The sequence below is a fragment of the Bos taurus genome, chromosome 16 (genome assembly GCF_002263795.3).
Source record: "Bos taurus isolate L1 Dominette 01449 registration number 42190680 breed Hereford chromosome 16, ARS-UCD2.0, whole genome shotgun sequence".
Classification (NCBI taxonomy): Eukaryota; Metazoa; Chordata; class Mammalia; order Artiodactyla; family Bovidae; genus Bos; species Bos taurus.
Genome location: NC_037343.1, coordinates 58,674,087 through 58,689,582, shown reverse-complemented (window position 1 = coordinate 58,689,582; position 15,496 = coordinate 58,674,087).

Below are 15,496 nucleotides of genomic sequence, written 5' to 3'. Positions count from 1 at the left end.
TCAAACCTAAGGTACCATGAGATGGTGTCTCCGGGACTATTGTCTTGAAAGCGGGTTCCTTCACTGGTGTGCGTAACCTCAGCTCACACATTCTCTGCCCATTAATAAGACTACCTAAGGCTGTACCAATAATGGCTATTCTTAAACTTCCTTTTTTTGCTATAAAAAGATACTCATTTATTGCATTACTGGAATTATTAGAAAAATATCAGCCTCACATATTCAAGGACTCAAAAAGTGTAACAGATATTCCCATGAAATGAAAGAAATTCTCAAATACATAGTCTACTCATCACAGAAAGTTTCCTTTTTTGCCTCAGCTAATCACTAACTCCAAAACTTTATGCACCTTATTTGTTACCATTTGAAGGAATAAACACATCCTATACATACACAAATTAATTTTATTTAGTTGTAACTGGTAGAATTCTTTTAAGCAAACAAACAATAGATTGATCTACAACAACCAAATCATAAGCTGGTAGCTCTGGCCTTAGGATACACTGGAAACAGAGCTGTTGTGTGCATTTGCACATTATGTCCCTGGACAAGGGAGCAAGTAGAAGCTGGTATCCAATCCTTGCTTCATTCCCCAAGCTGTGCTCTTTAACATGATTTTATGTCAGTCCAAGGTATCTTCTGTTCATCTTCAGGGCAAGGTCTTCTCAGAGGCAGCACATTCCTCTAATTGGTTCTCTCAAAGGAGATGTCCATTTTCTCCCTCTCATCTGCTCGTTCTTTGCTCTTTTAGCTCAATAAGAGTCTCACTGTAGAGCTTAAGTCAACTAGATTCTCACAGCTCAAGCATGTTTGCAGGATATACCTCACTAGCTAACCGAGTGTGATAATTGAGTTGGCGTGGCAATAGCATTAGTGATGGTGTCATTCACAGTCATTAACTAAACTTTAATATTAGTTTAGATCATTACTGTGATCATGCTAAGAATAATCATAGCAACTGTGGGAATGAGGAAGTACAAGTCTCTTAACTATAAATCAGAATCTCCTGTAGATGGATTTGAGTCTGCATCAGAAGCACCGAGGAATAGAATTGATTCTGCAGGGGAAAAAATGTGAATCACAATTCACAAGAGCAATGTGAGAAGCTCTTCAGGTATGCAGAGGAAATAGGGGGAAGATAAGAAATATGACTATGAATGTACAGGAAAGAAGGCAACAGCTTTACCAGATAACTAAAAGTGCTTCTGAATAGGGAACCCAAACTATGGGAACCAGATTAATTTAGGAAAAAAAATATTGAAAATGTTTCTTGATTCAAGAAAAGATCTCACACTGGGGTGACCAAAAAGTCTTACTTATATTGGCAAAATTAATAAAATGATTCCTACATCTAGATATAGTCAAGCACAACTTTTGAATTATAAAGAGGAGAAAATATCCTATGGGTACCTCCAAAAAAGGAAGAAAACAAATAGAATGTTTATCCACAGAGCCATTAATAGTAGAATGGTGACAATTGATTTCCTCCAGAAATAAATGCTAGAACACAATGGAACAACATCTGGAATTTTGGTAGCTGTGAGAATAAAGATTATTAGCCCAAATTTTATACCCAACCAAACAGTTGTTCAAAATGTTTTCATATAGGAACTAGTAAATACACTACCCTTTAATCCTTTTTTAAAAAGCTACTTGAAGACCCTCTCCAACTGACTAATGAATTTGTAATAATTACATGAGAATTAATTATTAAAATACAAATCAATACAAAACTGCCAAGAGAAACTTCTGGTATTGGTAGAGTTCATAATTATGGTTTTAATACTTTTCAAGAAATCCCAAAGGCCTGTGATATGTAGCAGTTTTTAATTGTGTTAAAGCTGAAAGCTGAAGAGTGGATCACAAAGCTAAGGAGCTATTCTGATCAGTACTGCAGCATCTATAACTTTGTATGTGCAGTGTCTTCCTTAACAGAGTAAACCTAGTGTCCTAGTTTAAAATATGTCATTTCTTTGTTTTAAAAATGGACATCAGTTGAGAGAAAAATCATAGAAAAAGTCAACAAAGCAAGTAATGCTGTGAAGATTGGCTCAGAAAGAGACCTACTAGATATATGTCAATTATTTCATTCCATAAATTACTGAACACTTATTACATTCTTGTCATTGTCTTGAATCTGGGAAAATGATGATGGAGGCAGTTGGGGGCCTTTTACATTGCATGGATTTGGCATTTGTACAATCATTAAGCAAATAAATAGTGAGATACGATGACCTGGTTTACACTTTGAAAGACTACTTTGCCATAAGGATGAAGGCAAACATGGAATCTGAGTTCCATTTGCGAGATGATGACATCCACATGATAGGTAAAAAATAATGGCATAGAAAAGTGTAGTAGCAGTGGAGAAAATGAGAGAAAGTGTTCTAGTCTAGCACACAACAAATCTGAGATGTCTGTGAGACATTCAGGTGGAGATATCCATCTGAATAGTTGGGGATTCAATTCTTGAGTTCAGAAATGTTGAAGATACAAGCACAGAATATAGTTGAGAACCATCAGCATATAGATGACATTTGAACCCATAGAAATTGATGATGTCATTAAAAGAGAGAGCACAGGGAAAGAAAAGGAGACCAGAACTGATTACTGAGGACCATGAAAAACAGGACAAACAGCAATCGTATTTCATATTTCTGAGGGAAAAAGCTCTCTTGAATATAGGCATTGTAGCAGGTATTCAGGTTCCCCATTGTTTGTTACAGTCATGGTCAAGGCTCTGAAACTTAACAGGGTCAAATTCTGGGCTCCAGCCTTGGACTATGGGACTTTTCAATTGTCTGACCGAGAAAGCATAACCCCTTCATTTGGCAGTCAGTGGCATTTATTTGATAGAATGCGAGTTAGCCCAGTTCTGCCAGTTCCATGTTTAAGGGTGATAACTCACTAGCCGCACTCCTGATGTGAATAGGGAACTGGGATCTAAGACTTGGTTACAACTGTATAACTTAGTAAATTACTGGAAAGATTACCTATGTTAGCATTCTGAATTGGAGAAGCATCATACCCTCCTATGGTCTGATAAGGTTCTCGGTGTCCAAGTCTTTTGGCTGACTTGTGTTGACTGCTTGAAGCCCTGAGCTCTAGCCAGTTTCTGTGAATGTGGTTGCTAGGGTCCCACAGGAGATGCTTTCAACCTACATTCTGATTCTGAAAGTTCATGTCTATGTACTATATCCAACTGTCAGAAACATACCTTTTCAATCCTGAGAGCTATGAGGCTAGTCACTGGCATCACTTTTAGAGACACTGGAAGTTAATTAGTAATGGTCAATTGACTACCCTCAGGAGGCTGGTCCTTTTCACCTAAGGCAGCCAAAAGAGTTCGTTCCTAAGAACAGTCAGGAGAGGAATATTCTTAAGTCTGAAGAATATAGCTGGATCAATAGCATCCTCAGCTGTAGCTCAGAGGTTGAGAAAATGCTAACAGAATTCACAGCATTACTCTCAAGCCTTCTCCAGTGACTCCTGAAGAGAGATGAGACATCTTATATAGCTTTCTAGTCTCTTCTTCTATGATTCATTGTTGCTAGTTTCATTAGCAGGGTACTTGTATGTGAAATTTGGACTGTGAAGAAAGCTGAGCGCCGAAGAATTGATGCTTTTGAACTGTGGTGTTGGAGAAGACTCTTGAGAGTCCCTTGGACTGAAAGGAGATCCAACCAGTCCATCCTAAAGGAGATCAGTCCTGGGTGTTCTTTGGAAGGACTGATGCTAAAGCTGAAACTCCAATACTTTGGCCACCTCATGAGAAGAGTTGACTCATTGGAAAAGACTCTGATGCTGGGAGGGATTGGGGGCAGGAGGAGAAAGGGACAACAGAGGATGAGATGGCTGGATGGCATCACTGACTCGATGGACAGGAGTTTGGGTGAACTCCAGGAGTTGGTGATGGACAGGGAGGCCTGGCGTGCTGCGATTCATGGGGTCGCAAAGAGTTGGACACGACTGAATGACTGAACTGAACTGTTGTGGTTATAGGAATCAGCAAACTAAAATCGACTGGAATGGATGAATTTAACTCAGATGACCATTATATCTACTACCGTGGGCAAGAATCCCTTAGAAAAAATGGAATAGCCATCATAGTTAACAAAAGATTCTTAAATGTAGTACTTGGATGCAATCTCAAAAACGAGAGAATGATTTCTGTCCATTTCCAAGGCAAACCATTAAATATCACAGTAATCCAAGTCTATGCCCCAACCAGTCATGCTGAAGTTGAGCAGTTCTATGAAGACCTAAAAGGCCTTCTAAAACTAACACACAGAAAAGATGTCCTTTTCATTATAGGGGACTAGAATGCAAAAGTAGGAAGTCAAGAAACACCTGGAGTAACAGACAAATTTGGCCTTGGAGTATAGAATGAAGCAGGGCAAAGGCTAACAGTTTTGTCAAGAGAAGGCACTGGTCATAGCAAACACCCTCTTCCAACAGCACAAGAGAAGACTCTACACATGGACATCACCAGATGGGTCAACACTGAAATCAGATTGATTACATTCTTTGCAGCCAAAGATGGAGAAGCAATACACAGTCAGCGAAAACAAGACCGGGATCTGACTGTGGCCCAGATCATGAACTCCTTATTGCCAAATTCAGACTTAAATTGGATAAAATGGGGAAAACCACTAGACCATTCAGGTATGACCTAAATCAAGTCCCTTATGACTATACAGCAGAAGTGAGAAATAGATTCAAGGGATTATATCTGATAGACAGAGTGCCTGAAGAACTATGGACAGAGGTTTGTGACATTATACAGGAGAAAGAGATCAAGACCATCCCCAAGAAAAAGAAATACAGAAAGGCAAGATGGTTGTCTGAGGAGGCCTTACAAATAGCTGTGAAAAGAAGAGAAGCAAAAGGCAAAGGAGAAAAGGAAAGATATACCTATTTGAATGCAGAGTTCCAAAGAATAGCAAGGAGAGATAAGAAAGCCTTCCTCAGTGATCAGTGCAAAGAAATAGAGGAAAACAATAGAATGGGAAAGACTAGAGATCTCTTCAAGAAAATTAGAGATACCAAGGGAACATCTCCTGCAAAGATGGGCACAATAAAGGACAGAAATGGTATGAACCTAACAGAAGCAAAATATATTAAGAAGAGGTGGCAAGAATACACAGAACTATACAAAAAGATATTCACGACCCAGATAATCATGATGGTGTGATTACTCACCTAGAGCCAGACATCCTGGAATGTGAAGATTAGTTGCAGAGGTCACCACCTGTGAGAAACACACCAAAGGGCTGAGAACGGCTTAGGTGACAATCCTTTAGGAAGTATTGAAGTTAAGTTATTATGGACCCCCTCTGTCTCATGATTTCAGATATTTCCTTTTGAATAGTCAAAGGGCCTCTTCTAGAATACTCTTACTGTCTGTTCCATACTTGGAGTCAGTCACCTTGGCAGGGACCTTAGAATTGTCCCATCACCTCCATACAGCTCCTGCCCCAAGGTGCTCTGATTGCTGAATTCATACATTTGCACTCAAGGTGAACAAAGTGGCATGGTGTACCTGGAAAGCCTGTGGCAAGAGTCTGGGTCCAGAATTTCAGCATCGCATGAGATAAGGGAAATGTAGCATGGGTTCCCTTGAGTCATCTGGTTGGCTGGACTAGGACCAGTCAGGAGAAAGCAATGCCTCTCTGTGGTGTCTGCCTGTTCCTTAGCACAGTGTGTAGTTTGCAATTCGCAACCTCTGAAGGAATCCAGATTAGTCCTACTAGTGCCTCTAATTAGCAGAATCTAATTGGAAACTATCTTTTAAGTAAGTCTGAAAGATGCTATTTTAGGCTCTACAATCTTAAGTAGTGAGAAGAGCTGAGAATGGCAGCAAAGGTACAGAGTTTAATAAATAATACCTGGTACAGTCTACTTCTTCGGATTTTCAGTATCCAAACACACCCTTATATCCACATCTAACTCCTAAATAACAGCAATATCAGAATCAAGCATTCATCTAACAGTATACATTTATGTATTACATGCTGCTGCTGCTGCTAAGTCGCTTCAGTAGTGTTCGACTCTGTGCGACCCCATAGACGGCAGCCCACCAGGCTCCTCTGTCCCTGGGATTCTCCAGGCAAGAACACTGGAGTGGGTTGCCATTTCCTTCTCCAATGCATGAAAGTAAAAAGTGAAGGTGAAAGTGAAGTCGTGCCTGACTCTTTGAGACCCCATGGCCTGCAGCCTACCAGGGTCTTCTGTCCATGGGATTCTCCAGGCAAGAGTACTGGAGTGGGGTGCCATTGCCTTCTCCTAAAGAGTTATTCTACCTCTCCCCCCAAAAAGGAGATAAGAATTCCATGTCTCTATGTAGGAAGGATATTTGCCTTTTCCTGGCACAGCCAAAATTCCCTTTGAAATCCTGTACTCTAAAGACCAAATAATAATTACTACCAATATACCATGTATAAGATGGTGGGGAAGAGAGACCATCATCAAAGTGGCATAAATCATTTCTGCTCACATTGTATTGGCCAGAACGAGTCACCTAGGTCAGAACCCAGATACAACCAGCTGAAAGGAAAATGAAGATTGTTGGGTGAACAATAGCACTGCCTCTGTCATACTAAGAGTGCAGAATATTTTAGCAAAGAGGAACTTCTGATTAAACACATATATTTATCTCTCATTTCCTTAACCTTGGAATAAGCCTCTAAAATGAAAATAAAGGAATAAAAAATAAAAAGGTAGAAGTTGAGAAGGGTAAAGAGAATGTGTGGCAAACAATGAGAGATAGTAACAAAATGTGGACGTGATGATCAGATGAGTTAGATGAAAAAATGGTAAATGTTTGAAAAGACAACAAAGAGAAAATAGACGAGATTCCCACCCACCCCCAGCCCTGCTGTATTGGAGACAGCCAAGTGCATGGATTAAGTTTAGTCACAGTAAAAATGTATAACAATCCTAAAACCTCAGCAGCATGCAGGAACCTTCTGTCGTTCACACGTCTGAAGATTAGCTGGATTGCTCATGCATTTGTGGGTGGGCTGGGGGGCATTTCTCGAGGCTGGGTTTGGCTGGGGCTCCTTGAGGGGGAGGCTGTGCTCAACATCCTTTGCTCAAGGCCAGTTTACTAGCGCAGTCATGTCTTTCCCTGCCCAGGGCAGAGGCCTGGGAGCACAGGGGGCAATTCTAGACCCCCTAAGGATGGAGCTCTGAGCTGGGATGCTCACTCAGCTCTCATTGTATTGGCCAAAGCAAGTCATATAACCCAGCCTAAATTTAAGGGATGAAGAAGAGACTCTTTGGTGAGAGGAGCTGTGGCAAGGCCACGTGGCAAAGGCCATAGATCAAGGGAGGGGAGAAAAGAATTAGGTCCATTTACGGCAGCAGGACTGAGAGGATGAGCTGAAAATGAGAGAACTGCCTTGAAGTCCTGTGAAGAGCAATTAGACCCCCAGATTTTCCTCCAGCCCCATGAACAACAGAGGTGATTGCTAACACAAGGTGGGACGGTGGGAGTAAAAGCCTGCATTTTGCAAAGTGAGGCATCAGCCTCCTTTCCCTATTTATTTCCCAGAACTCTAGGAGGTCTGGAGAAGAAATCAGTAGTTTTTTCTGAAGAAACTAAATAAACCCCGAGATAAGAGCTACAGATAATGCTCACTTGGGGCTGAAATTATGGAGGTACATGAAGGAAATTTTGAAAACAAGCAATCACTAATTATATATAACTATGTAATTAATCAACAGGTGCAATTATTTAATTAAATGAATAATAAATTATGAAATGAATTAATAACAAGATATCTATAAATTATAAATACAATAATTTTTAAATAGGAATGAATTAGCGATGAAGTGGCATCAGCCTATGAAAACAATTCTCTCAAGAGGGGGATATGAGAAATGAGGTGGTAGATGGAGGACTGTGTGTGTTTAACATTTTATAAGTCTATTTTACTGTCTTTTTAATGGCATGCTGATTTATAAGCACATGGAAGTATGCTACACAAGGGGAAAAAGTGCCCCAATTATAAGTAGATTTTGTTCTTGTTATTGGATCATCACAAGTGAAAATAAATGTTGCCAGTAATGGAAAAAAACAAAGTCTATTTCGTGATGCAGAAGCAATAGGGCATAAATGAAGGCTGAAAAATCTTGGGTAGTTCTGGAGAGTACAAGGGTGTGAGGAACGCTGATTTCTATTTGGGTATTTAGAGATTCGTAAACGTTTCTGTTTGTTACTTTGCCACATCATGGATTTATCATATATATGTATGTATATATATACACACACACATATATATAGGCTTCCCAGGTGGAACCAGTGGTGAAGAACTCACCTGCCAGTACAGGAGACATAAGAGATGTGGGTTCAGTCTTTGGATCAGGAAGATCCCCTGGAAGAGAGCATGGCAACCCACTCCAGTATTCTTGTCTGGAGAATCCCATGGACAGAGGAGCCAGGTGGGCTATAGTCCATATACACATACACACACACACACATGCACACACATATACACACATAGGGAGCATGGAATCAATATATAAAATGCTAGTAATGGTAATATTTATGTGGTGGAATGAGTGATTTTGTTCATAATGGTTTTCTGTACTTTCTAAATGTTATATAATAAGCCTGCATGAATTTCAAATCTGGGGGGGGGGGGTTGGAAATATTATCTCTCTCCCTACTTATTTATTTTCTTCATAAAATAGATGTTCCTAAAAGGGCAGGTTGACTACCAGGAAAGTGGTGCTTTAACTAAGCTGGCATAATTTAAAATGCCCTGCCTTTTTTAGGAATGGTCTGCCTGAGGGGATGAATGGCTGGTTTAAGAACCCTGAAGGAGAAGCAGCCCATCTCGCCCTGGCTGCCCCTCTCCCTGCCTCCTGCCCTTTCCTCCCACATCACGGTTGTCTCCGCCTTCCTTTCACTGTCTCACTTGTTTTGTCTCTCACTCCCTCAGGCTATTTTTGGGTTGCCCCCTCCCACGGCCTGATCTATTTTCATGTAAGGAACATGATTTCTGAGAGTCCTGTTTCATTCTTTCTGGTCCCCCTGTGGACTGGCCTAAATGCAGGTTGTCAGAGAATTCTGTTGCACCAACTGCAGGGAATGGATTAAATTAGTAATAGAGCATTCTCTCTCAGGACCCAGGAAAAAATGCAAATAGACCAGCTATGTAGTCTTAGCTCCCTATGACTGCACTCTGGTGTGCTGCAGCTCCGGACTGTCTCTAATTCTCAGGCTCTCTGGCCTCCCTCTTGAGCTCTTACACCAAATGGACTTGGATAAGAAACTCTACCCCTGATTAGCTGTGTGAGGAAGTTCTTAGGCTCCCTGTCTAGGAGTCCTTTATTGTAAGATGGGCATAATTACACCCATCCCACTGACAGCTGCTCCAGTCAGAAGAGGGATTCAGCAAATGGCCATTTCATCCTTTCACCCAGCTTCTTCTCTTCCGGTTTAGTTTAACTAGCTCACTCCTGTGCTCCTGTCACAACCTAACGGGTGCCCTGCCTTCATCTCCACAACTGTGTTAGGGCTAAGCTCAGAAAGAAACCAAGGATCCTAACGGAATGACAGTAGAGAGCTGCTCTGTTAAGGGAATCGTTCTCAGTTAAAACAAACATGTAACAACCTCACTACTTCCCACACTTCCTGAAGGATCTTAGGCATTTACTTACCCACGTACCAGGATAAGTTCTTTTTATTTTGATCTTGTTTAAACTTCAGGCAATCGTATTGAGATAGCACCAGTCTGATAGAAAAGAAGGTGACGCTCAGAAAGGTTGCTCAAAGCCCAGTTGCTATAAGTTTTAGAGACATGGTTTTATCCTGCAAGAAATCTGTAGTCTGTGTAAGCTCTTGGGTAGATTCACCTGCCTGGATTTTACTGCAGTTTCCTGTGCCTGTTGCAAGTACAGCCACAATAGGAAACTGAGTTTAAAGATACTAATTAATCCAAAATACTGACATCTCTTCAGTTATTAACCTGTTCTCTTTGAAAAGGCTCTTCTTTCTCTTTGTTTCTTATTTATTACCTTCCTCTTAATACCAGCTCACTGGGAAAAAAACCTGATAATGGGAAAGATTGAAGGCAAGAAGGAGATGGGGGCGATAAATTGTGACTTGTTGGATTGGCTTTTCAGGATTATCACGGGATTTATCCATTCATCTGTTCATACCTTATACATTCATCAGCCGATGGTGTGCAGGGAACTGTACGAGACACTAAAGATATTGATGAGGTCATAGTCTGTAAATTGCTATGACATACTCCAGTGTTGGGGGGTGGGGAGCATCATGGAATGCGAACTCTCTCCAGGTTAAGGAGAGAGGATACATTATGTAGGAAGCATTCAGCTGCAAGTACCGGAAAACCCAATTCAAATTGAGTTAAACAATAAGAAAATCATCTCTCACAAAACACAACATCCAAGTCATGGAAAGCAAAAATTATAGTCTGACCAGGGTACCAGCTCCATTTCTCTGCTATTCTCTCAGCTCTGCCCTCCTTTAAAGGCTGAATGTGACCTCAGCTTCCCTAACTGGCTGCAAGATAATGGCCAGCAGCTTCTTTGTTTGTATCCGGTAGGAATGAGAGTCAAAATTCTGCTTCAACTCTAGAAAAACATTTCCTTCCTTCAGTCATTTCAGGTCATATACTCACTCTAAGGACAATAAGAGTCATCTGAAACATTGACGAGGATGGAGGTTATCTTGATGGGCTTTAACTGAAAAGGTCCTTTCCCTGAAGTGAACTTTTCTTGAGTCATATGCATGGCTTCCCAGGTGGCTCAGTGGTGAAGAAGATGCCTGCCAATGCAGGAGATGTGGGTTCAACCCTAGGTTTGGGAAGATTCCCTGCGGGAGGAAATAGCTACCCCATCCAGTATTCTTGCCTCAAGAATCCCATGGACAGAGGAGCCTGGTGGGCTATAATCCATGGCGCCTCAAAGAGTCAGATACCACTTAGTGACTGAGCACACGCATGCGTGCTGTAGGAAGTGCTATACAGGAAGAAGGAAATAGATGCTGGGTGAATAACCAACAAAGTCCACAGCAGTAGGATTCAGAGGGAAAATGACATTTGAGCTGGGTATTAATGATAAATAAGAGTTTGTGAGGCAAAGAAGGTTCAGAGTATGTTTTCAGACTAGGAAATAGCTGTGCTTTTGCCCAAGGACGAGACACGCTGGGCACCTGTGGTGGCAGCTATGAGGCAGCAAAATGGAAGGAGACAAAGAGGGCTTAAAAGAGGTGGGGGCACTCTAGGAATGGTCTTGCATCCCATGTAAGGTCTCAGTTTTCAGTCTATAGGCCATGGAGAACCAGTGGCAGATTCTGTTTTATCACAGGAAATGTGGGGTAAAATTTCTCTCAGGCTGGTTATCTCCATAAACTGGAGCATAGAAGAATGGAGAGACTAGCAGCAAAAAGACTGCAGGAAGTTTCAGGTAGAAGATACTGCATTCCTAGCTAAATCACACTGGACGTGGATGCAGTGCTAAAGAGGTAGGGTGGCCTGTGTGAGGTCACATTTCATCCTGAAGTCCCTAGCCAGGGTCGCCAATACACAGAAGTGAATTGATGGTGATGACTGGGTGGCAGAGTGAGGCTAGTTGGGCACATATCAAACCCCATGACCCAGGAGGCCAGAGCCCTCTGTGTAGGGAGGGATGAGAGGTTTGCATTCAACTTCCTTACTTCCTGGGCTTACCAGGGTTCTGTCATGTTCATCCTTTGCACAGAGACTCCCAAGTTATTAATAATTCATGGTCTCAGAAAGAGATGGAGGGAGCCTCTGCACCTCAGTGGAGCATGGAGTTCATTGTTCTCTTTCAGGGTCGGATGTTTCTTCCCTTCACTTTCACTCTGACACTGGCCAGTTCCTGATCTTGTTACCAGAGGCAGCGGCTGTTTCTGCAATTCCTGAGGCTGATGTAACAGTTGGTTAGGAAGGGTCTCGGAGTTGAGGATTGGGTCAGTTAGATCGTTTCTCAGGCAAAACCCACTGCCAGTGGGTAGCAGAGGAGAAGATGCTCATCTACTCCTGACTCATGGTCTACATAGAGGTGCCAAGACTGGAGTATTGTTCCTCGGTGGTCTTCTATTTTAGAATTCTAAGTACTGTGGAATTTTTTTTCCCACCCTAATAACTGAGCAGCTCCTACAACTCTATTCTAGGAGGGAAATTTGATGGCAAGATATTTACTAACTGGAATGGGAGTAGTGTCCCACCCATCGTGTAGCAAGGGTTCCCTGTTGACTCAGTCGTAAAGAATCTGCCGGCAATGCAGGAGCCTCGGGAGAAGTAGGTTTGATCCCTGGGTCAGGAAGATCTCCTGGAGAAGGAAATGGCAACCTACTCCAGTACTGTTGCCTGGAGAATCCCATGGACAGAGGAGCCTGGCAGGCTACAGTCCATAGGGTCCCGAAGAGTCAGACACAACTGAAGCGACTTAGCACACACATGGTGTAGCAGCAAGATGGGGTGCTCACCTGACTTCATATCTTCTCCGAGGTGGATCAGTCCTGCTGGCGTACAGACAGTCTGTTGCCTCACATGGTACAAATAACAACAACCCAAATGAATGCCTCCTAGACCACTTGTACTCTCCAACTGCCACTCCATTCCTCTTTTTCCTTCCATAGGAAACGATTCCAAAGAGTTGTGCAGACTCTGCTTCTACTTCCCTGCTCCTCATTTTCTCCTTAATCCACTCCAATCTGGTTTCTGTCTCTGTCCATATGGGAACCATCCCTGTCAGAACGTCAATCATTTCAATCTGAGAAAACAAAATGGTCAGTTCTCAATCTCATTACCTAATCTCTTGGAACATTTGACATTTTTGCTCATTTCTCTTTTTTGAACCGTTTTTCACTTAGCTTTCCTGTCAACAAACTTTTCGGACCATCTGCCTACATCACTGGCCACTTCTTGATCTCCTTGGCTATACATTTTTAGTTTAATTGACTCCTACAAGTTGCAGTGTCCCAGATCTCAGTCGACTGCTTTCCTTCTTATATGTTCTCACTCCCTGGATGAGCTCATGTAGCTCCATGGCTTTAAACATGATTCGTATGCTGAGGACTCAGAAATTACCCCTGCAGTCCTGAGCATCGTTCTTGTGTATCCAACCACCTCTAACAGCCTCCATGAGGATATCTATGAAGCCACTTGTGATATTGTCTGTCATCTGCTGTATAATACTGCAACCAAGAGAGAGTTCTCCAATACTTGCTTCAAGGTAAAGACAGTCACTCTAATCAGGACTGTGCACTACAGCTGCTTCGTTACAGAGAGGCCATTCTCCAGAGGCAGCTCCTACAAGCACTTCAGCTATCTTTAACTCTGATCAACACCAGACATTTTGCTAATTAGCATGCTGAAGTCAAAACTGGGTTTTCATTTGTGAAATTAGTGGCTTGTTAATCAGCATAATGGATGTTAGAAATGGGCTTTCATAGGTCAAATTAGAGGTAATCAAGATATGGGAATTGGCTGAAATATTTTAGGGACATTCTCTACCCATATGAAAACAAGATGTAAGTGTCTAACAAAGCTGATAGGCTGTCCCTTTAGGGATAGGACCTGATTCTTACAATCAGTTCTTAAACAGTTCTGTTTCCAGCCATTAAAGCAAAGGATTTCTGGATGTCTGACTGCCCTGAAATATGGTCTTCTGCAGGGTGAACACCCCACACAATGCAGGCCTTGGAGTACTGGGAGGCCAGTGAGTTGGGACTACATCAGGCTTACAAAGCAGGTGTATACATTGCTTTATGCCTCCTTGTTATGTCTGCATATGGGGTAAAATCTGATCTGAGCCTGCTTTCATTACAACTTGGTAATGAGGTTGCTGATTTATCCTTTGCAGCTTTTCCGAGTCTATAGTTGTGTACCGCAGTGAACCTAAGAGTTGTGCATTATCAAACTGGTTTATGTCAGGTTTCAATACAGCTCAAACGTAACATGGCCAAATTAGAACTCTTTATTCACCACCACCCTCCACAATAAATACCCGTGCTCTCCCGCAGGTTTCCCCTCCACAGTAAATGCCAGCAGAATTCATCCAGTTGCTCTGGCCCAAATACAGCGCCTTGCCTCACACCCACAGCCTTTCCACCAATGGTTGTCTGGATCCTGCCTTCAAAGAATTTCCTCAGCTTGTGCACTTTTCTCTGTGTTCACAGCTCATCTCTGCACTCTAATACTACAACAATCTCCTAGCCCTTCTTCCTGTTTCTACTCCTGCCTTTGGTCTGTTCCCAGAGGGCTGCCGGAGAGTTTGTCCAAGATATCAAAGAGATCACATTACTCTCCCTCTCTAACCCCTGCAAAGTTTCCTATCATACTCAGAATAAAATCCCAACATGTTATTGTGTCCTTTAAGATTCCTTGTAATCAGCCCCCTAACCACCTCTTCAACCTCATCCTCTCCCACTCTTCCCTCACTCCACACTCACAGTCTTCACACGTCCCTCTATTCCTTTAACTTCTCAAACTCCTTCTTGTGTCACGGCCTTTAAGTTTGCTGCTTCCTTATCCGAAGTGCTCTTTCTCTGCATCTTTATTCATGTTTCCTCTTCAGAGAGGACTTTCTTACCAAGCACCTTGTCTAAAACAGCCCCATTCCCGTCATTTTCTATCCTGCTGCCTGCTTTACTTTTATTCTTAACATATACATATATCTCATGAGATGACAAGATAATAGATCTCTGTTGTCAAATACATTGTGATATATTTCCTCCATGAGGGCAGACACTACACTGACACTTTGTTAACTGCAACCCCAGTGAAGATAACAGTGGTGGGCACATAGGAAATAAATATTCCTTCAACCTTTGTGGAATGAATTAATGCTTCCAATATTCTGACATATTTCTCCCATGTTATAATGTCCAAACCCAATGCAATGAGAAAGGCAATTGGGAGGAGATGTCTTTCTGTGAGATACGCTAATATTCACCCAATAATTGATGAAACTAAACTTTTTTACTTGCCTTCTATCAATCAGACCCTGTAGTAGGTAAGGATGCAACTGTGAGCCAACCAGACACACTTTCTACCTTCATGGGACTTACCATCCTCTGGGAATTATAAATGTTAAACAGCAACAAATAATTATGCTGTTGCTGAGAAGAGGTATAGAGTGCGGAGACAGAGAATGGTAATGGAACATTATAAAAGCTAGTTACAAGTAGCATGTCTGAAGAGATGACTTTATGCTGAGGCCTGCAGGATGAAAATGAGCAGTAAAGGGTAAAAAGTATGTCAAGGGAAAAGATTCTGAGGCAGGAAAGAGAGAAGCTTGTTCAGAGGACTAAGTGACCTACATGGCTAGACAGTTGTGACTGAGGGACAGCTAGAAATGAAAAGAGAAGCAGAGCTAGATAACCAGGGCTTACCCACAATGGGTATTATATTTTATATTAATTGTAAAACATTGAAATATTTTGGGTTTAGTGAAATCATTCTGTGGTAAATATTTCTGTGGAGGCTGGGTG